Consider the following 23,258-nt stretch of genomic DNA (forward strand, 5'->3'; position numbering starts at 1 on the left):
TCTTCCAATAATTTTTTAAAGTTTCTCATGCATTGGTCTTGCTCATATAGTTTCAGTTACCCCAAGTATTACGTTTTTGGTGCTTTTGTAAATGGTACTGATTTATCAATTTAAATTTCTGTTATATAAAAATACAGTTTATTTTTTATTATTTGTCTTGTATCCTGAAAATATGCTAAACACACTCATTAGTCCAAGAAGCTTTTCTGTAGATCACATAAGATTTTCCGTCTAGATGATTTTACTGTAAGGATCAAGGAGAAACCAGCCCACCCCTTCCACACTGTGCTTGGAAATTCCCTCAGCTAAATATCTAAGTTTATTGTTTACAAATTCTACCTCCCACCCAACACTAGAATACAGCTCTGCCAAGATATCTGCCATTTTATGACAAGGAATGCCTTTCCTCCTGTGTCCAAAAACACCTTCCTCATTTCTGAGATCTCACCAGCATCAAGTCCAGCATTCATCTGTCTAGCAATATTCTATTCATGGTGATATATGTACTCTCTAAAACAATGGAAGCTTTCTCCACTGCTCTTTTCACTGGTTCCCAGCCTTCCCTAGAATCACCTTTAATGACCATATTTCTTCTACCAATTGTCTCTTCAAGGCAATCTAGGCTTTTCCCATAATGCACTTCAAAACTCTTCTAGCCTCTTTCTACCTATTACCCACTTCCAAGGCCACTTGCACATTTTTAGGTATTTGGTAGAGTAGTACCTTAGTTCCCAGTGTCAGCATCAATATTAGATTCCTAGGGCTGCCATAATAAATAACCACAAACTTGGGTGACTTAAAACAACAGCAATTTATTTGTGCTCTCAGATTTCTCAGACATTAGAAGTCCAAAATCATGCTGTTGGCAGGGCCATGGTCCCTCTGAACACTCTTGGGAAGAGTCTTTCCTTTCCTCTTTCCTTGCTTTTGATGGTTGCCAGCAATCTCTGGGATTCTTTGGCACATACTCAATCACTCCAATTTCTGCCTCTGTTATCATATGGCCTTCTTCTCTGCATGTGTGACTTTACATGGCCTTTTGGTAAAGACACCAGTTATTGGATTTAGGACTCACCTTAATCAAGTGTGACTTCATCTTAACTTGAGTACACCTGCAAAGACCCTATTTGCAAAAAAAGTCATATTCATGGGTGCCAGAGGTTAGTACTTCAATATGTTTTGGGGGAACACAATTCCACCCACAGCATTGGGTTGTCTTTTTATTGTTGAGTTGTAAGAATTATTTACCTATTCTGTACACCTTAGCAGATGTACAATTTGGAAATATTTTCTCTTGTTCTGTGGAATTTCTTTTTACTTTGTTGATGGTATGTTTTGAAGCACAAAAGTTTTTAATTTTGATGAAGTCTAATTTATTTGTTTTTGTCAGTTGTGTCTGTTTTATGACACTTTTGGCCTCATATCTAAAAAAGCATTCCTATTCCAAGGTCATGAAGTTTTACTGATATGTTTTTTCAGAGGGTTTTACAGCTTTGGCTCTTACATTTGAATCAGTGATCCATTTTGAGATAATTTTTGTGTATGCTGTGAGGTAAAGGTCAAACTTATCGTTTTGCATGTAGATATCCTATTTTCTTGGCACCTTTTGGAAATTAGTTGACCAATTCACGGACATGGAATGTCTCTCCATTTATTTAGGTGTTCTTTAATTTCTTCCAGTAGTGTTTTGTATTGTTCACTGTATAAAGCTTACACTTTTTTTGTAAAATATATTAAGTGTTTTATTCTTTTTGATGCTATTGTAAATGGAATTGTTTACTTAATTCCATTTTTGGATTGTTCATTGAAAGTGTATAGGTATAGAGTTAAGTTTTGCATATTGGTCTTATACCCTCCAACCTAGCTGAACTCAAGTATTACTTCTAATTGTCATTTTGTGTCTTATAGAAGATTTGTAATATACAATATCATGTCACCTGTAAATAGACAAAATTTTAGTTCTTTTCCAACCTGAAAGTCTTCTATTTCTTTTCCTTGTCTAATTGCCCTAGATAGACCCTCTGGTACAATGTTGAATAGAAGTGATGAGAACAGAGATTCTTGTCTTATTCCTGACTTTAGGGGGATGATAGCTTTTAGTCTTTCACTATTAACTATTAGCTGTAGGTTTTTACTATAAATGCTCTTTATGCAGTTGTGGACATTATTTTCTATTCCTAGTTTGTGGAGTATTTTTCTTATGAAAGAATATAGGATTTTGAAAAAGACTTTTTTTTGCATATATTGCAATGATTGTCAGTTGTGTGGCTTTAATTTTATTAAAATGGTGAATTGTGTATTAATATGGTGATTTTTATATGCTGAACCAACCTTGTATTCTTGAGATAAATCTCACTTGGTCATGGTATATAATACTTTTTCTATTTTTCTGGATTTGCTTTGTTAGTATTTTCTTGAAAATTTTTACATCTATTTCATAAGGGATAGTATTCTGTAGCTTTGTTTTGTTTGTGATATCTTTGCCTGGTTTTGATAGCAGTGTAATACTGGCATTATAGATGGTTTTGGGAGGTGTTTCCTACTCTTATATTTTTGGGAAGAATTTATGTTCATTCTTCTTTAAAGGCTGGGTAGAATTCACCAGTGAAGCCATCTGGGACAGGCTTGTTTGTGGGAAGTTTTGTGATTACTAATTCACTCTTGTTACTTGTAGGTGTATTCAGATTTTCTTCTTGAGTTAGTTTCATTGGTTTGTGCTTTCTAGGAATTTACTTATTCTAAGTTGTCTAATTTGTTTGTATACAGAGCACTGCCATACAACCCCCCCACCCCGTTCTTTTCTCTGTAAGATAGATAGTAATGAATTTACTAAAGACATATACCTTTCAAATCCCAGCCTTGTGCAGCTCATAGCTTACAGAAGGTTTAATGGGTTTCACTGCCTCCTGTGCCCACCCTCAGAGCAGCCCCACTGGCTGAGAACTCCGTTTCTATCTCTTGTGTCAGCTCCCACGAGTGCAGCTCTATTTAACATGTAACCTGCAGCTCCACTCTACTATTTTGTTAAATAACATCTACTGTGGCAGCCTCCAGCTATGCCAAGCTTCTTGCCTGAGCCGTCTAAGCTATCTCTCTAGGTATTAATGATTGTTTGTGTTTGTATTCTGGTTATAAAGTCCCATAGGTCGGAAGTAATCTATCCTTACTGAGAGTTTTCTCATAAGCTCTGCTTGTATGGTATGTGCTGTTGCAGAAAATTAGGTTTTTCGAGGTTACTTATATTACATTATAGCAGAAACACCTCTCTATGTTACTGAACTCTTTTTTATTTCTGTCTTCACTTACTAAAATACAAATGTACAGAAGTAATTCAGGGTAGTTCTTATTGGCTGTTTTCTTGGACTGAGATGGAGACTTCCAGAAAGTAAAGCCAGAAATCTGAAAACAATAACAGAAACAGACAAATCTTATTTATCTTGCCCTGATTATTGTACCCTAGAAGCCCATGCATTGCAGGAGGTGCATTTGCATGTGAAGAAACATATTGAGGGGGATTAATCAGAAAATATAAAAGGGGTTTAAAACTTTTGCTATAAAGTAATTATGAAGGTTAATTAAAATGTGTCTTTTTCAAATCAACATGTTCTATACCTTAAACTTATATAATGTTATATGTAAATTATATGTCAATACAAAATTAAGTAAAAGTGTCTTTAAAAAAAGTAATTAGAACCTCTTATTTGTCATTGCTGAGATAAAATTCCTCTCTATTCAAGTGATAATCTGTTTTGATCTTGGTCCCAGAATGATTTCTAATAATGTTTTGGAACTACTTAAAATAGAAGAAAAGTCCTAAGTTTTTGGAGAGCATTTTCTCTCCCCTAATTCATTTTATTATGGGGTATTAGGTATTATAGGATATAAGTCAATGCTATTTTTCCATATCATTTCCAGAAGTGTTAAATTTTCTGCCTCTTTGGCACTTCAAAAATACTAGGTTTGGAAAGAGAAAAGCTATTCATTATTTAAGTTAAGTACATTGCGATCCCTACTTTGTAGAAAGCCTCCTTGCCCCCTTCCCGTAGCACTGCCTGCACGCACACTGACACATCGCAGTCGCGTATGTGGGTCTTCATTGCAGTACACACCAAGTCTGCAAATTGTGTACAAGCGCCAATACCAACGTCTCTGGCATTTTCTTATTAAAGAGCATAACTATTCGGTTGCAATTGTGTAAATAAGGAAATACCGTATAGTCACAATACTAGCATAATAGTAGTATAAGATTTGTAGTATTGCTTCAAATATCTATATATAAAGCATAACATATTAAATAGAATATCTGTGGCAAGTTCATAATCCCAAGAGACTCGTTTCTGAGTTCTGATTTCTTGTATTTTATTTTGCCTATTATTTGGGGGTTTCTTTTATATAAGTTTAATGTTGACAGTAATCAGAAAGGTTGAGGACTCTAGAGACATCTGTAGCAAAAAGGAGGAGACTCTGAAGACACATGATCATTGTCTTCAGTATTTTACAAAGGAGGAGGAGCAGACATATGTTCCTGTGTCTGAATGGAGTGCAGGCTGGTTGAGGCCAAGATCTCAGTCTTCTATTTCATCACTTTAAACTGAACAAAACATGCATTCAACCTTCAACATAGACACATTTGATAAATACTGTTGTAAGGTGAACTGCTCATTAACTACCATATTTCCCCATGTATAAAATGCACCGTTTTTTGAAAAATTTGGGATCTAAAAACTGGGTGAGTCTTATACAGTGGTTGTAGAATTTTTTACTTGCATTTCCCACTTTTTTCGCACTTGTTTTTGCGCTCATACAACCACAGTATAAGACGCACCCAGTTTTTAGACCTCAAATTTTTCGAAAAAGGGTGAGTCTTATACATGGGGAAATATAGTAATAATTAGCAAGAATCAAGGTTTAAAGGTAGAGTAAGGCAGATTTTTATTCAAAAAGATGATATTTCTTACAATTAAAGTAGGAGAGCATAGGGGCTGGCCGAGTGGCGTGATGGTTAAGAACTCGCTTGGGATGCCAGAGGGCCCCGGTTCGGATCCCACATATGAGGGCTGGTGGCACTGCCCGCTGCAGCTGGGATGCTGAACAATGGCTCAGCCTGGAGCTGGGCTGCTGTGAGTCGCCGGCGACGGCGTAGGCTGCAGCCCCTGTGGCAGTGGGTTGTCATGGGCTGCCGTGTGTAGCCAGCGGCCAGCGTGAGTGGCCGGCAGCCGCGGTGGGCGGTCGTCCGGAGGCCGGCGACTGATCTGCCTCGCCAGAGAGGAGCACGATGATGGTGCCAACTTGGGCCAGTGAAGCGACGTCCTCCACAACTAGATTGAAGAACAAAACGACGGCAACTTGTCTGTTCCCCTTCCCCCAATTCCCCAGCGCTGTTCCTATCCCCCTAATTCCCCAATAAAAAAAAAAAAAGTAGGAGAGCATAATGAGCTGCCATCAGGAGTAGCAATCTCGCTATCACTGTTAAGTGTTGAAACTAATATTCACTAAATCTCATGAGTGTATTATTGATGACTATAATATCCTTTCCAGGGCCAAAGAGTTCTCTTACAAAACTGCAGGGGTATTTTTTTTTTTGTTTTCTCCCAGTGATTTAGAGTTCTATAACAAAAAAGGTTCAGGCTAGAGTTTAGGAGCTTGGGAGAATTTCAGGAACAATGATACTGTTTAGGCTACCCCCGGAAAAGCTCATAGCAAGCAAAGATGGGAAGAACATATTAAGACCTCTGGCACATGTGCTTGGAGCCTGGCAACATGTTAAATTGGGATTTTGGAGACAGCTCATTCAACTACTCATGACTAAATCAGTGTATGATTTGAAATCCGTTGTTTGTGGTTGGTATCTTTATGTGTATGTATTACAAAGATAATGCAAAGAATTGCTGATGAATCATAAAACTTTGCCCTTCCAATGTCAAATGCAATGGCTCACTGTCTTATCTCCTCCAGGTCTTTGCTTGAATGTCTTCTCATCATTGAGACCTTAGCTGACCATCTTATTTAAAACTGCAGAGCTCTCCCTACCCTCTGGCAATACCCTATCCCCCTTAACTACCTTCGGGTTCTCTTTGGTGCTTAATGAACATTAATATACATTTGACCTACCTATTTTATTTCTTGTGAGTTTCCCTCCAGTAGGATCTAAGCTTCATGAGGGCAAGGATTTTCATGTTCTGTCCACTGCTATGCCCCTGACACTCACAATGCTTAGCATACCATAGACACTCAATGAAATATGCTGAACTAATAGGGAAAACACCGTGTCTTTGCCATCTGTAGTTCATAGCCTATCTAACCACTGTCTCTTACAAAGTCATTCACAAAAATGAAAGAAAATAGGCATGCATCTGCATATCCATACACTACAGTCATGTGCCGCGTAATGACGTTTCAGTCCATGACAGACTGAATATGCAACAATGATCTCATAAGATTACAATGGAGTTGAAAAACTCCTATCACCTAGTGATGTTGTAGCTGTGGTAAGGTGGTAGTGCCACGCATTGCATGTTTGTGGTGATGCTGGTGTAAACAGACCTACGCACTGCCACTCGTATAAAAGTATGGCACATACAATTATGTCCAGTACATATACTTGATGATGATAATAAACAACTATGTTACTAGTGTATGTATTTACTATACTATAATCCCCATTGAGTAGTTGTTATAATCTCTGCTTTTGAAGATAAAATCAAGCTTCAAAAAGCTTAAGGAACTTGTTCACAGTCACACAAAAAGTGAAGGAACTAGGGATCAAGTCCAGGTCTGCCTGACTGTGACACGGAAAGCCTCCTCTCAAACAGATTATTCAAGTCACTCCCTGCTCAAAAATTCCTTTTCATGCTCTCACATTCCACAGATTTCAAAGAGTTTTGGGATATAGATAACACTCACCCTCAACACCTCTATGTTTCTGGATAATTTACATGTAAGTGGCAATTATTTTAATCAGATCAGCATCTCAGAGTTGGAGAGTTCATTGAGGGAAGGAGGAAGGGAAATTTTTGGGTCATAATGAGGGGGGATTTTGATTTTTTTTAAAAATTTGATTTGTCTTCACATGGTACAAAATTCAAAAAGTACAAAAGTACAACTAGTAAGTTTGTATTCTGTCCCCATCCCTGTCTACAGCCACCCTTCTCCTTCCCCTCCCAAGGCAGGAGTGATTCTGAAGCCTCCTCCCTAAGAAAGCCAGTCATGCTTTAAAAAAAAAAAAACAACGAATAAAGTCATACAAATGTTAACCTCCTATACACATTGCCATGTTCCTGGCCCTTTTCACTTAATAAATATACCTCAGGAGTGGCAACAGGGGATTTTGGACCAGTGTGGGGCGATAAAGAACGCCTGGTTCCCTGGGTATCTGTAAAAGCAGTCAAAGATGCAAGGCCCTGGGGAAATTTTTGCCTATTCTGCCCTTGGGGGTGCTTGAGGTGTCTCTGAAAACTATCTGGGTGCTGTACAATTGGTAAAGGTAGTAAGGAACATCGGAGAGGGAAGAAACATATTAATAGTCTAACGAGTACACTCAATTATTTCCCACACCTTATCTCTTTAATGCCCTGTATCCTTAGATAGTGGGTTCCCTGAAGACACAGGCTATGCCTGTTTTATTCATCATGGTGTCCTTAGTGCCTAGCACACTACTGGGTACCTGTTACAGAAATGCTTTTGTTCACGTGCCTTTTATACCTCCATTGAGACCACATCAGCATCGCCCTCTTCCTCCCTCCTTCATAATGTCCCAGAAACTAAAGCTGTTTTCTTCTTCAGGTTGAAAGCTTCCACAGTCCTCTCTCTCCGATGTGGTTTTCTTCATCCAGTATTGCTGTGGCTTGGGATATAGTCTCCCTCCATCCCAGTTGTTCCCAATGATGAGCCAAAATAAGATCTTTTCACTTCAGGGGTTTTACTGCCAATCAATAAAAAGGAACAGTTGGAATAGCAAACAAGGAGAAATTGCAACAAATATAAAGGAATTAAGTGGGGTACCAAGTCTGATTTCACCAGCATCTCACACCCAGACTGCCCGTTCCCTCTAGTTCTTTAGGCGATGCCATTAAATCCAGCTGGGGAGGACGGAAGCTACCGGGTTCTGTCTTTGAGGAAGAAGCCAGATGCCAGCCTCAGGCTCCTGTTTTCTTATGTCCTTTCATTCCTTGGTTCATTTGGTGCCTCACTCACCATCCAATTAAAGTGCTTGTGGATTAGGCTATTTCAAGTATTTCTACAGTCTATTTTTCTACCCCATCTGAAGCTGTCAAGGCTGTTCAGCATTAAATCATCAAATGTTTCAAGCAGTCACTTCCACTCTCCCTTTCTAACGAAAGCCTTCTCAACTGCTGGGGGAAGAAGACCACTAACGGGCACACAGCGATTCTGTATCTGGTGTATAAAGAGCTGAGGAGTTGGCTACTCTGATGGATTTATGACAAATGTCCTTCTTAGGAATATTTTCACATAGATGCCGGATTTTCTCTCTTTTTCTCCAAACAGCTGAGTATTTCCCCGATGCCCACACTTATACATTCATATAGAGACAAAATGATTGCCTGTGATTCCACATATCCCATGTAATTACTGACTGTGATAACCAGGCAATCTTTATGAAGCTATTACTGTATAATTTTCTAATCTCACTTTACAGTGATGAGTATTGCACACTAATCTGCATAATGCCCTCTATTGTATTTGCTGGATATAAGTTTCAATTTACCTGGCATTTAAGTTAAACATGTTATAGTTTATATTTCATTCGTAGGCTTTTAAAAATGTACTTTTACATGAGAATCTCATTTCTGAGTGGGAGGAATGTCCTCCCTAATTCTTCCTAAAAAATACTCTGAAAGGGAGTAGGTATAACGTGAATTTCTCATTATCAAAAGTTAAAGAAGAGCTACATAGAGAATAGAATGCTTTAAGTAATTATAAAATAGCTCTTCTGCAGCCAGGGCAATCGGGCCTTGTGTCTTTGGGTTGAGTAGTTCTGCACCGAATCACAGAATCTGAAGAAGGAAACTCTGGATTCTAGCTCCTTGCCTTGCTGGCTTTGTGTTCTTTCTTGGTCAAATACCCTAGTTTCTCTAAACTTCAGGGTCCTTATTTACAAAATAAGTACACAATGATGCCCGTCTCATAAGGTTGGTATCAGGATGCCATGGGGTAATGCCTCTTAGACATTTTAGAGCACAATTTCAGGAGTCAGACATGTGGGTCCCACGCCGTCACTCTAATTCTGTTTCAGCCCACAGAACGGAAGCTGATGCGCCCCTTCCTTCTTTGTCTCTCTGTCTCTTTTTTCCTTTTTGTTCATGTCTCCAACCATATCTCCCATTGCAGCCTCTTCCAAAGTGTAACGCTTGGGGAGAGCTGCTGATCGTTCCTCCTTCAGCCTTGATAACAACCGTGAAGTATGTTCTTCTAAGCTCAGATCACAAGGGAATTAGAAATACTGTGATTCTTTGAAAAAGTCAAAATATGCCAGGAGCTCTGAAAAGAAGGATCTGACCATAGGGGTCTTGATTCATTGCTAGGAGAGGTGTGGCTGATAAGACTCTCATGGAGAATGCATCGGAGTGGAAGGAATAAGGTGGGGGTGTCACTGAGTTTAAACCCTTAATTTTAGTACAAGGAGTCCTCCTGGTGCATTTCCTCTGTATGCACCAATAAACAAAACGTTTATTGGAACTCGGAGAGTACTCCCTCGGCTCTGAACCCAGAGATGTTCCTCTGTAACTCATCAGAAACTTAGGTCATTTCTGAGACAGTAAGTCACTGCTAGGTCTCTGAAAATATTGTACTTGGGGTGGCCAGTGGGGAGAGAGGGTCCTGTGAGAAGTTGATGATGTGTTCTCTTGTTAATAGAAAAATGGAACTGCTCTGACTCTCTCTCAGGTGAACCGCATTTCTCACAGAACTGTTGTCCTGATCATGGCCTCGCACTGAGCCATTTGTCATCTTTGCCCTGTTCCTTTCAAGCCCAATGGTCAGGGAGTGTAAGCCAGCTGGCAGAGATGTGGAGTCCGGTCCAGAGGTTCAGGAACAGTTTGCAACTGTGAGCCAGAGCCAGGCTGACTATTTCAGAGTGGGAAGCCATGACCCTTAGCATATGCGAGTTGTTAGTTAACACTCTGCAGCTCATGAGCTGGTTAGGGAAGGGCCGAGAGAAAGCAGTTAGAAGCCTGCTGAGCTCATTACCACCGTAAATTAGCTTCCTTTGTCTAGGGCCTGTGCAGGAGAGGGAATTCACAGTCTTGGGAAAATATATGTACAGGACAGGGGGAGGTTTTTTAAGATGGAAAGGAGATTCCATTAAACTTCCATGAAAAAAAAGTGATGTTAATACCTTAATTCATACTAAGAAAGCACAAATTCTACAGGCAGATAGGCTGTTTCTTTAGAGCAGTCTGAGGACAGGAGCCCACTGCCAGAATATAAATGGAAAGCAAACTGAGCAGGTAACAGTTAAATCCATGCTTTACCTTTTCCCCTTAGCTCTTCACTAGGAGATGAGCTTTATAGTTTACTTCTCTCTGTCTTTGTTTCCTTCTTATGCAAACTGGGTGATGACATTGACTCTCTTCACAGGAAAGCACTAGGTGAGGATTAACTAAGTAATGAGAGCAAATTGAAAGGGTGATGGAAATGCTCAATAAAATTGCTGATAGATTTCTCCCAGCGGGAGAATCCCTACAATGCCCCTTTCATCTGGGTCTTAGCACCAGCATGTACCACCTCTATCTCCACCATCTCCTCCAGCCTTCCCCTCTGAACCCTTGTGTCTGAGGAGCTTTGAACTATTCACTGAAATGATTCCTTAGTTTTCTCACCAACAGCCAGGAACAGCAAGACTTATTTTTTCTCTGTATGGGGAGAAAGTGAGATAGAAATTTGGCCAAGTGGTAGGTGATTCCTCCCTGGTCTCATCCTGGAGAAAGCAGCTTTTAAAAAATATTCCTTCCTAAATACATTCAACAAACTTTCTGGAGAACAATTTAGTAAAATATGCATTTGAGATTCTAAGAAATGTGTGTGGCACTTGCCGAAGGAATTCCATGTTCTTCATAATTCACACCAGAGTGTGTTGCCTTCAAGAGCAAAGTTAACCACTTTTGGACTTGGAATTAACCCCACCTGCCCACCCAATTGCTATGGGTCTGATGGATCTGCTTTTTAGTGGAGCTCAGCCTTCCACAGGCTGCTCATTCTCTGATTATGGGCATGTTGAAAAAAATCTGTATCTTTTCACAGAACCGTCAAAATGTAGATATGAACAGGCTGGAGTGCTCACAGTCCACACTTTCTATTTACATATGAGGAACCTGAGACTCTGAGAAGGCAAGTGGCTTACCCGAGAGTTCACACCTATTCAGGGCCACAGAAAAAACTAGAACCCAGGGCCTGTAACTCCCATATGAGCTTTTCTTTAGTTTATGGAAGCTTAACAGTGTGGGACTTAAAATAGAGAGAAATCATTGTAGGGTAAACCATTAAAAAGGAGGAAAAAAAGTAATGTTTGTACTGTGCATCATGCTGTTCCAGAATCCACTATTAGGAATATCTATACCTTATTCTGCATAATTTAGAGGCTGGGGCCATGTGCCTCAATTCATTCAAATTTTATGTCCAAGGAGTATAAGTTTCCCTGTGTAGTAAGTACTAAGCACTGGGAGTTTCTTAGAAGCCCTCCAGGGGCCAGGATGTGGATAGAGTTTCTGGCCTGCTTACCTAGACTCAACCAAAGTACCTTAACATTCACCTATGTTACATGTTGGACTTCTGTATACAATTTTGTTTGTAAGCAAAGATTTTGTTAAACTCTAACATTAAGTGATCCTAAGATTCTGAAAAATGGCTTAAAGTGAAATCAGGGTTCGAAAATCTATTTTTCAGGCATAGTACCAATACTGCCTTTTACAAGAAGAAGGAAACTACCATAAAAAGGAGCAAAATCAGATTTAGGTGCTTTCAGAACTAAAATATGCTGCCAAGATAATCTCTGAAATATTCCTTTCTCTGTCTGCCAGAGGTGATGTGGGAGGGCATTTTTTCAGGCATCTACTTCATGATTATTATTGCTTCTTGAAATCTTTAACCCAATACTTCTGTCTTGCGAACCGGAAGGGCAACCCAAGTTAGTGACTATCCAAAGCTTTAGTAACCTTGTTGTGAGAAATCAGTATTTAGAATGGTAAGAAATGGCAAGAAACAGGGAAATATGTTGGGGAAATTTGTTGCCCTAACAAGCACAGAACAAATACCTTACTCCCGTTTTACCCGATTTAACCAGTTGAGTTAGCTTTGAGCTGAATAGGTCGATCTTGTGTTTTCCATGGCATTTCAGCTCTAACTCCAATCAATGCAGCCAAGGAGAGGCCAAAGGACCCGTGGGCTGAGCCAGCAATGCCAACACTTCCAAGGGCCCTGAAACAAACTCAGGCACGCCGAGGCCTCCAAGACAGTGGTGATCAGGAGCCTATTGGGACTTCTTAGGACTTTTGCCAATAAGAACAGATCATCTCGGAGTCTTTCTGGGCCCAAACTGGGCTGAGCTCAAAAGTCCTAAAACCTTTAGGGTTATAAATAATTCCACTCTTTAATCTCTCCTGAACACTGTGACAACCTAGGCACCATCTATTATTGGAAAGGATGGCTAAATAACAGGAGAAGGATAAGAAGGAAAACCCTTGCAAAAGAGTCTTAGTGGGCTCCTAGAACAGATGAACTAAGAAAAATCATATGTTCCTCAGCAAAGTAAAGCACCTATTTGAGAAGATCATTTGAGCAAAACTCTACTTTATTTGGTCTATTTGTTATGGCATTTTTCTATAGAGGATATGTTCTATAAAAGACAGATTTTACTTTATAAAAGGAGATGTGAAGGGAACGTGTTTGAAAAATGCACAAATTATAATCAGTTTATGTTTATTTGAATTTTTTGAATTTGACATTCTCTTCAGTGATTTTTTTCTTCTTCCTTAAATCTGAATAATTATGTTTATTATATGAAAGGCACACTTAGCCCTCTGTTCATTCTCTGGTAGACGGGCTGGTAGTTCTAACAGGCAGCATATAGGAAAAGAATACATGAGCACAGATACTTAAAACCATATGAAATTTTTAGAAATAACTGCAAATTCTCTACCCTTTATGCTTACACACATAACCAAGTTTCCGTGTTTACTCCAATCTCCTCTACCTATTTTTTTCTTTTTAATTCTCTTCACAACCCCCACCAAACTTCACCTTCACTCAATTTAATTCCTTCATCACAATTCATGGTGTTTGCATCTGATCTATTAAAAGTGCTCGCCCTATTGAAAACTATGGCTGACCAAGTACAAGTGAATAGGAGAATTCCAGATGGGCCTTTGCACACAAACCTCATTATTTAGTTTCAGTCTCTGCAGGTCGCTGTACACTCAGCCCTGCAGTAGAGAGACTATACTGTGGCCTCTAACAGGGCAAGGATCAGGATGATGATACACACTTTAGACACTTTCATAAGTAAGTTGCCAAAATATCAGCAGAGCGTCATGGTGCAGGCTCTGGAATCAGCCTGCTTGGCTTCACATCATCACCAACTACATAACCTTTAGATAGCTATTTATCTACTTTAAGCCTTATATCTATCATCTGGAAAAGTATATAATAATACCTAGCATTGTGTTGTCATAAGTATTAAATAACCTTAGTGACATAAAGTGTTAAGTGTGGTACCAGACCCTAATAAGACTTGATAACTGTCTCCTTTCTCCCATCTTCCTCCTTTCCTTCCTTCCTTCCTTCCTTCCTTCCTTCCTTCCGCCATTTTAGGAGGGCATATCTGGGAGTACTGATAGAATGGATATCTAAGGCAGTGGTTCTCAAGTGTAGTCTTCTAACCCTCACCAGCAGCATCACCTGGGAACTTGGTAGAAGTACAAACCCTCTGGCTTTACCCCAGACCTTCTGAGTCAGAAACTCTGGGGCTGGGCCCTGCTTTCTGTGTTTTAACAAGCCTGCCAGATGATTCTGAATCTAGATATTCTGGTGTGAGGTTTTAAGTCCTGCAAGTCAATCTCTACCTCCAGTTAGGGTAGCAAGGAAAAGACCTTGGCTTACACTGCAGTTGGGCAGTATGACAGGACATAGAATCACGATTAAATTTCCTAGAAAAGCACCGTCTTGAGCAGTTCAGTCTGTTAGGTGTGTGCCTTCTACTCAAGACATAAATAAGGATAGGAAAGCAGTACTAGTAACAGCTACACCATAATTATTTAGTCACTTTCAGGTAACTAAACAGCATGGGAGTGTTGATCAAATATGTTCTTGGCTAAATGGCAGCGGAAGTGTGAACTCTTCCCAATTTAACAAATATTAGAATACTATCGCAAGTATGAGTGAGTAACAAGAAGCAGTTAAATAGACCACCTTCCCTTGTCTTCCTTGAGAGATATATTTCTCGGGCTTTCTGGAGACTATTATAGAATGAAATGTACATTGAGGGTGAGACCTGGGAGGACACCTGTCTAGTAACATAGCATCCATGACAATATCAACATACATGCAGAGACACAGAAGACTTCATGTATTTTTTTTCATGTTCAATGATTATGTAGACTATTTCATTGGCTAAACTCCCTCTCATCGCCCCATCTGATATATGAACATTATCCTTTTTAAATGAACTTCCTTTCTTGGTCTTTTAGAGAAGAACATGTGAGGATATTCTTGATTTGTTCTAGCCACAGGAAAGAAAATGGAAAAAGCTATCTATCCTTTAGTGGAAGAGTTAACTTTTAGCTAAAATGCTTTGTGGAGGAGTTCTGATGTCATTGCTCTTAGGGTTTTTTTCCCCTTTATCATTGTAATAGTGTTTATCTTTCCCTTGTATAATTAGGAAAGTATATTCACCACAATATTTGTTGTTAGTCATTGGTGTCTTTTTCTCTTTTGCAAATCAACTCTATTGAACTTATCTTGAAAAATTAAAATAATAGCTTTAGGATAAATCCTGTTGATAATTTCACCAAAGCCAATAGAGGAAAGACAGAAAAAATAAGAAAATGCATCATTTTTGAAGTTATGATTCTCATACTAAATGGTTTTGAAGCATTTAAAAATAACAGCATTATTTGTTTATAATGCTCCACAGCATTGCATTTATTGGATCTCAGTGAGAAATTTATTTATTTGCAAAGTACTTAAATGCTAATCGAATTCTTCTAGACAAGCGTTATTCAATAAAAATATAATGTGGATAACATATATCATTTAAAAATTGTAATAGCCAAATTTGAAAAGATAAAGAGAAACAGGTGAAATCAATTTTAGTAATATGGTCTATTTAAACCAGTATATTCAAAATATTGTCACTTCAACATGTAATCAATGTTAAAAACAAAAAAAAATCAATGAGATATTTTATGTTCTTTTTTCACATTAAGTCTTTGAAACCCATATGTGTTTTACACTTGCTGCACATCTCAATTTAGACTAGCCACATTTCAAGTTCTCAATAGCCACCTGTGACTATTGGACAAGGCAGTTTTCGACTTATGAAAAGGAAAAGTCTGTAAGATATCTTCTTAAGTAAAGTTCCCCCAAATAGGACAGATAATCACTTGGAAATACACACATTTACAAAGAATTATTGTTGAAGTAAGAGTGCATTGAATGTAAAGCTATTGGTTTGTCAGTAACTACATATGTTAAGAAGCAGCTTCTCTGATTACTCTAAAACTGTTCCTAAAAGAGAGCATTTCAGTTCAGTTGACAAGTATAGATACTTAAAGATGAAGTAGTTTTGCACCATCCATATTCACATGGGTGAGCTTTAGCAAGCACTAGATAGCTTTGATTCTGAGATTTGCTGTTCACATTTCAACATTTTTAATACAACTAATGTTTACATTTAATTGCAATTAATGAGTACATTTGATATAGCTGTACTTCTTCTTTTCCTGAAATTTGTTATGTCCTTCTCAACACAGAAAGTGTTGTCAGACATTGTGTGGTTATGTTTTTTAAGAATGTTTCAGCACTTGAGAGATGAATTTCTTAAGATGTTTTATTAAGGATCAGAATTAAAAGGTGGGAGTATATAAATAACAATCAATAGAATTGTGTTTGCCTTGGATAAGCAAAGATAAGGGAGATATAGGACAGCTTTCTGTTCCAGCTCCACTTCACCTACAGGGATAAAAAGCTGTAAGATCTTATGACACTTGACCTTGTTAATGTTAATATCTACGTACTGTTCTGCAGAGGCTGCTGGACCTGAGCTTCCCATCTGTATGGTAGAGAAGCTAGTGGTCTCTGGAGAGATGGTGAATATATTTTCTAAAACAGACACCGAAACAATGGCTCATACAATGTGTTTTGTGCACCACAGCCTTCTTCTAAGAGGCGTCAGTGGTGGCTAGCCTAGACTTATATAAAAACAGAGCTAGATTTCCAGTCGATTTGTCCTATTAGACCAAAGCCTTAAATACCCTTAGGCAGGAAAGATAAAGGGATCTAGGGTGAAAAATGGTTGGGACAGAGAAGCAAGTGTATATCTCATTCTAAGTATATCTGAATTGCTTTAAACTATGCATCTTTTGTGGTAGTAGTCAGACTCTTATTTTTATACATGTCACATTTGTCTTTTGGAGAATTCAGAACATTTTTGAAGCACCAGTTCCAATAATATGCATTGCCAAGTTAAATAAGAGGTTAGAACAACTACAATATAATGTTTGGCTAAAATACCTCAACATAACACAAGTATTTATGATTTTACATATGTGCAAACAGAACATTATCTCGCCCCACAGTCTAGAAAAACCGGGGAGCAAACTCTCATTGTGCCCCCACACACTATTACTTTGGAGCGTCTTTTATTTTACTAGTCCCAGGGAAGAGATGGAAACACAAAAGGACCACAGGGATAGTCCACACAGTCAGTGGCATCAGAGAACCTGGGGTGCCTGGTTCTGGTGACTGCACACCAGAAAGCGAGCCTTTTTTAAGGGACAGGGTCCAGAGCCCACATCGCTGCTCATGCTCTCTGTGTCTTTGTCCAGCTTAGAGGACTCATGCAAAGAATTTTCTGTGTGAACTCCAGGCCTGAAGAGGCAAGGAGCACACAGCTCCCTGCGGGGTGGGCTGTGCTCTTTTGTGTTTAATAGAGGTTGTGGGTCCACTTCCACTGGGACAAAGGGGTTGTGTTTTGTGGTTATTATTCTCTCAGTTCATTTTATTTTGATGTTTCAAGAGAAGGAAAAACTCTGAAAATTTCCTTTTTCATATTTCCTCTTTAAGATCCAGCACAATTTCTACTATGGGCCTTTTCCAGGGGGACTCGCCCAGAATTGCTGAGAAAGGGTTGTGGGAATCTTCAGCCATAGCTTCAACATCAAAAATCTCTCTAATTGTGCCTTCCATCCTTGGTTCCTGCAAATGGATTGATAGGTGGCCCCCAACTAAAAATGGGATTGCTGGCATGTAGGAGCTTTAACTCACATCTTTTGAATACATTTGGTGGAGTACAACAGTTATTCCCAAACCAAACCAGACCTGTCAAAATCCTTTATCATAGATGCCAGAATTGAAAGAGAGGGGGAATTACTATTTTTTTGAGGAGTAAGGTAGGGAAGGGATCACATATGAGATGCTCAAAAGTTGACTCTCTGGTCAGTAGATCAGCAAGTGGAAAACACTGACCATACATACACCAGTGGCCAAAGTGCAGAAAAATCAAGCTTTTACTTGTCCACTTCTGGCAGAGCATTTGTAGGCTCTGGCCCAAGTCTGCCCCTGTCTGAGCTTGGAGCTTCTATCTTTGAAATGGAAGGTAATTGCCGGCAGCTAGAGCTCACAGGCATACCGCATGATGAGTGAGGTCATGTTAATAAAACCCTTGGAAAGAAAAGCAATGTGAAACAGCAGGGCTATTACCGTTCCAAGATGATTTTATAAAAGTGAACCTTAAGTTCAGCATGATGATTAACAAGCTATTAGAGCCAAGTTATTGATTTCTCTATCTTTAGAGGAGCTAATGCAGTGCACACCAATAGGCCACAAACCCAAAGCTTTCCTTTTTCCTGTGTGCCCGTGCTACATGATGGCACTTTCCTTGGGAAAATGCAAATCATTTAACATACACAAATCATTTAGCGTGCAGGTGCTGGGAGAGAGGAAAAACACCTACACTGACTGTGTTTTATTAATGGTTGATAACAAAGGTTAATTCAGGTACGTATAAAAATCAAAACATAAAAAGTAGAAAGAAAAAAGTAAAGCATTACTCCAAATTCTCTTATCCTGAAAGAGCTAGTGTTTGCAGTCTGTGTACGTTAAAAACCCATATGTATATGATCACGTTAAGTATGTTTAATAATTTGTTCTTTGTTCCTTTCCTATCCTACTTTGTACAAATAACAATATCATTTATGGTTTCTCGTGTCAATTAACATAGATTTCAACATCGTTTTTATCTGCAAAATATTTCATAGATGACATATACTACTGGTTAAACCATGTAAGCAATCTCCTGTTGATGGACAAAAAGGGTGTTTACAACATTTTTGCTCTCCTAAACAATGCTCTGATGACTCTCATGTGTACATCTTTGATCTTTTGACCAATTTTTCTCTCTGTGATAAATCCCTGGAAATGGTATTGTTGACTCAAAAGATTTGGAGCTTTTGTATCTTTAAACATATTGACCATCCACTCACCGGAAGGGTCATACCAGATTATTTTCCGCCTGTACTATAACAGACTGCCTGCCTCTCCCCAACTTTGCCAAAACTGGGTAGTGTCAATGTTTTTGATCTTTGACAAACTGATAGGGGAATGAAATGTCTAATGATTTTTACATTATATTCTAGCCATGCCATATCAGACTGTAACTGAATGCAGTTGTGATGTGTCAGGGGACCTGGTTTAACTCATAGCACACTGCTTGAATCTGTTTAATAACCAACTATGATATAATGAGACTTTCCTGTAGTTTTGAAAAAGAAGCCAAACATTCACATGGTTTAAATTACTCTCTCATTTACACTCCCAAAGTGCTAGATCATCTGGGAAGCTCTTTGGAGATGCCCCAGATGACCCAGTACAAGTTGTTAGCTGTACTCCCCGGGAAAGAGAGACTGTTCTGGCCCAAAGATCGTGCTCAAGAAAAGCATCTTGGAAAAAGCACTACTTCTACATCTGAGATTGCTCCATTGGGTGGCCTGTGGCATTTGATTCACTAGGAGGTATTAATCCCTTTGCCTTCAGCAGGAATATTTTCACAGTTTTGACATGTTTTAAAGGTTATTGTCTCCAGGACAGGTAATTGAGGAGAACTCACACTTCATCAGAAGCATTTTATCTTTATTACACAGCCACACACAAGGCAACATATTTCTCTTTTCACTGATGGGTCATGCCAAGATTTACAAGTCCTGGTCTACACGAAAGCAAACACATGTTTGGGCAAAGATTCAAATAAGCCAAAGATATAAGGTCGGTGTTATCCTAATACAAAAGTCAGGACTTTCTCCTCTTCTGCCTATACCAGAAGCAGAAATATTGTTTTCAAATATGGATTCAGTTTTGCGTGTAGACACCCATGATTGGTTTACTGTGAGTTATCTTCTGGCAAGTTCATCTGCTCAAAGCTTTTTGACTGTTGTCAACTAATTAATTTTGAACCCTGGGATAACATATTTTCCTCAAATTCCTTTCAGATAGTTTGCATTCTGTGTACATTACAGATAGAAAAATGAGGAATGAGAAAGTTATCTTAAGCCAATATTTGGAAACTCAGTATTTGGAATTCTAGAAGTTCACGTTTTCTGACCTGTTCCTAAGCCCTCTTTCTAGATAACCATCCAGCAGCTACCCTGGTGTGTGTGGCTGACTTGGTTAGTTAGTTCTGGGCAGTATATCCATATGCTGTATTTTAGGTTTCTCAAGCTTGTTTCTATGACTATGAGTGAGCACTGTCTTTTCCAGCCTATTCCTTATGCTGCTGTGTCCTTTGTTCTGTCCTCATTTCCCCACTTGTGGCATCCACAGTACATTACACACACTTCACAGTGAAGGACCAGTGTGAGGAAAGCAGACTGGAAAGCATGTGCCCTGGGTCTCTAGAGCTGGGACATTCCAGGCCAGCCAGGGGTTGCTGGGTCAATAGTACCACTTAACGGGTGCCACGGTCCCCCCCAGGCCCTTTGGCTCCATACATTTCACCAATGGCTTCCCACAATATCTTCATCTTGAATACTAATTTTAGGTGCTCTCTTTAGGGTTCAATGAGACAAAAAGCACTGATTATCATTTTGTGGTGAAGAATCAGGAAAATCTGGAAAATCAGGAATATCCGGTAAATGAAGATCAAGATGCTACTTTGTAGTTCCGGTGCAAAGAGCATGTTAGAGTGAGTCAGGAGACTTGATTTAAGTCCTGGATTTACCTCTTGCTAGTTGTAGAATCTTGGGTGATTCAATTAATATATTTGAGCATTAGTTTCCTCACCTATAAGATGCAGTGAAGATAAATGAGGTCATATGTAATTATCCCTGGCATAATATTTGGCACATTGTAGACACTCATTTAAAAGATGGCTATTAGTATGATTTAAGTCCTCTATGGCTTTACATTTCTTTGATTGACTATATATCAGTAACATTTCTCTAGCCCATTTTGGCTAGGTAGGTACCACTGAATGTGAAGGAGGTTAAGTGGAATGATACTACCTGAGCTACGAGGAAAAGGGTAAAAGAAAATATTTAAATACATCTCTTTTGGGTGGCATTTATGTCAGTTGCCAATATCAATAAATTAAGTGCCTGGGGGCAGGAGAAGTTAGGATACCATATTTCTTAATAGCTGTAGTAGAATCCTTTTTAGAAAGTAGTAGTTATCTCTACATATTGTTTTTTCAGTTTTATTGAGATATAATTGACATACACATTATAAGCTTAATGTATACAGTATAATGACTTGACTTATATATATTGCAAAATACTTACCACAATAAGTTTACTTAACATTCATCACCTTAGGTAGATAGAAGAAAAAAAGATAGAAGAAAAAAAATGTGTGTTTTTCTCTTGTGATGAAAACTTTTAGAATTTACTCTTTTAGCAACATTTAAATATACGTATTAAATTTTTATATTTCCCGACTAAGTGTAGGGGGAAATGCGAAGGCTGTCAGTACATGTGATTTAAGCATGATTCTCCTGCAAATTGTTAGCATGGCTAAGGGCATCTATTTATTTGATTTAGATCAGGAGTCAACCAACTACAGTCCACATGTCAAAACAACCCCCTCCCCAGTCTGTTTTTGTAAATAAAGTTTTATTGAAACACATTTATTTACATCTATGGCTGCTTCCATGCTACCACTGCAGTATTGTTTAATTGCAAAAGAGACCCAGAGACCATATTGCCCCCAAAGTTGAAAATATGTACTATCTGCCCTTTTACACTGAATCAAGGGTTGAAAAAAAATTGTCAACCTTTGATTCAGATTATAGTAACATTGGCTTCGACTGACTAGGTAGTGGCTGATACCAGCACATAAAGTTTATACCACTGAAAGGCACATCATAGAAAGGCTGGAAGCTTAAGGAAAAGTACGTGAATTTGTTTATTTGGAATAGGATGGAGAACTTCCCTGGTACTATCATTCCTGTGAGAATGCATACACAGAGGTACAACTGGGAGCTAGAAGATGGACCTGAAGTTCCTTTAATGAGACACAGTTTCTCTGGCCAGGTTATAGTGCGTAAAGCCTGAGGAAAATCACCTCATCACATGTCTCAGGAAACAGTATTATGACTCTCTTATATAATGACTCGAGAGAAACATATAAGAGAGGTTTTCTCAGCAAGCATTATGCTGGGTGAGAAATATTTAGTAAGAACAATAAGAATTTGTTCCATATTGAGAGGATCTGTTTCGGAGCCGAGACCAAATGGACTGTCTGCCAGAAATGAAAGGTCAGTTTAGGTGACTTCACTTAGGGGCAAAGCTTAAGAAATAACAACTCGACAGACATCCGGTGAAGAAACAGGAGAGGATGTTTGTCAATCACCACAGGTTGCCGTGAACTACCTGCATGGATTTTTAAAGTGTTAAAGCCATGATGGGCGTGTGCATGCTTAGGTACAAACTGTAAAAGAAAACAAGGCCCAAATCCATTTGTATCAGAAATAGAGAAAAATTAGTTCATACGTTTGAAACTCTTCTGATGCAAAATATTGTGTAATTCATAAACAATTCTTTGTAACTGTTTTAATTCACGGTGTCTCCAGGATATAGGACTCACTAGCTAGCCTCATGGACTTTAACAATTGCTCTGTGGGTGTGTTTATTTGTTGATTACATAGCAAACATCACCCTAGAGGATGTTTAAGTTTGTGAAAATGATGAATTACGTACACAGAAAATGTGGTCATGGGCCCTTCTTTCTCTGATCACCTCCTCCACTCCCAACTCCACACCCGGCACACGCACACTGCCTTCCTTCAGTATGACACTGGCCACACTGTCTGTGAGACACACAAAGCCCATGCCCAGGATAAGCTTCTCTTTCAAGTGCCTATCGGGCTTTCAGCATGTGCTTTGAAGAGATAGTGACATTGCTACGCTCTGACATACACCGTAATGTCAGCACAGCAGGAGCAAGTGGAAGAGTCTACTTTTCCGATAATGATCAGTTGCTGTTTCCTGTCTTGAAGACGAAAGTTGAGTAAATGCAAAGGTCATCTGTGTTTATATTAACAATGCAAGAGTTACACTACATTTTCGCAATAACACCAGGTCATTATTTATCCACTTGTCCTTTTTTTTAATCATCCTTTGAACTGCCTGCATTTGCTTATCATGATATTTCTAAGTCTGTAAACAGCCCAAGTGGAGTCGTTCTATTTCTCTAAATAGAGTCTTAGGTCATTTTATTATCCAGCATTATAAGTCATAGGAATTCACCCATCTGTTGTCCTTCCACATCTGGGGCAACATTAACTCTTTAAGCCTATGGAAAAACTAGAAAAGCCATTGTGACATTAGCTTGTTACTTTTTCCTACCACATTATTTTCCAATATATCTTTTCCCCTAAAACTATCACAAAGAAATCATTATATATTTGTTTCTTTGGAAATGGCCTTAAACATATGCCTTCTCTCCCTTCACTTGGCTTTTTTCTCTGGGATCATTGACACTCAGAGCCTCTTCTTACCAACTCAGAAAAACCTTTAAAGATGGGAAGTCAGAGCATA

General features: G+C 38.8%; 1 protein-coding gene and 1 long non-coding RNA gene across 9 annotated transcripts in view; both read left to right on the forward strand.

Moving 5' to 3' along the window:
* NRG1 (neuregulin 1) overlaps positions 1–23,258 on the forward strand; it is a 1,026,954-nt gene that overhangs the window by 689,591 nt on the left and 314,105 nt on the right. The window lies entirely within an intron of this gene.
* The window catches only part of LOC109382962 (uncharacterized), a 134,706-nt gene that overhangs the window by 109,247 nt on the left and 2,201 nt on the right, over positions 1–23,258 (forward strand). The window lies entirely within an intron of this gene.

This window comes from Hipposideros armiger, unplaced genomic scaffold (genome assembly GCF_001890085.2).
Source record: "Hipposideros armiger isolate ML-2016 unplaced genomic scaffold, ASM189008v1 scaffold_73, whole genome shotgun sequence".
Taxonomy (NCBI): Eukaryota; Metazoa; Chordata; class Mammalia; order Chiroptera; family Hipposideridae; genus Hipposideros; species Hipposideros armiger.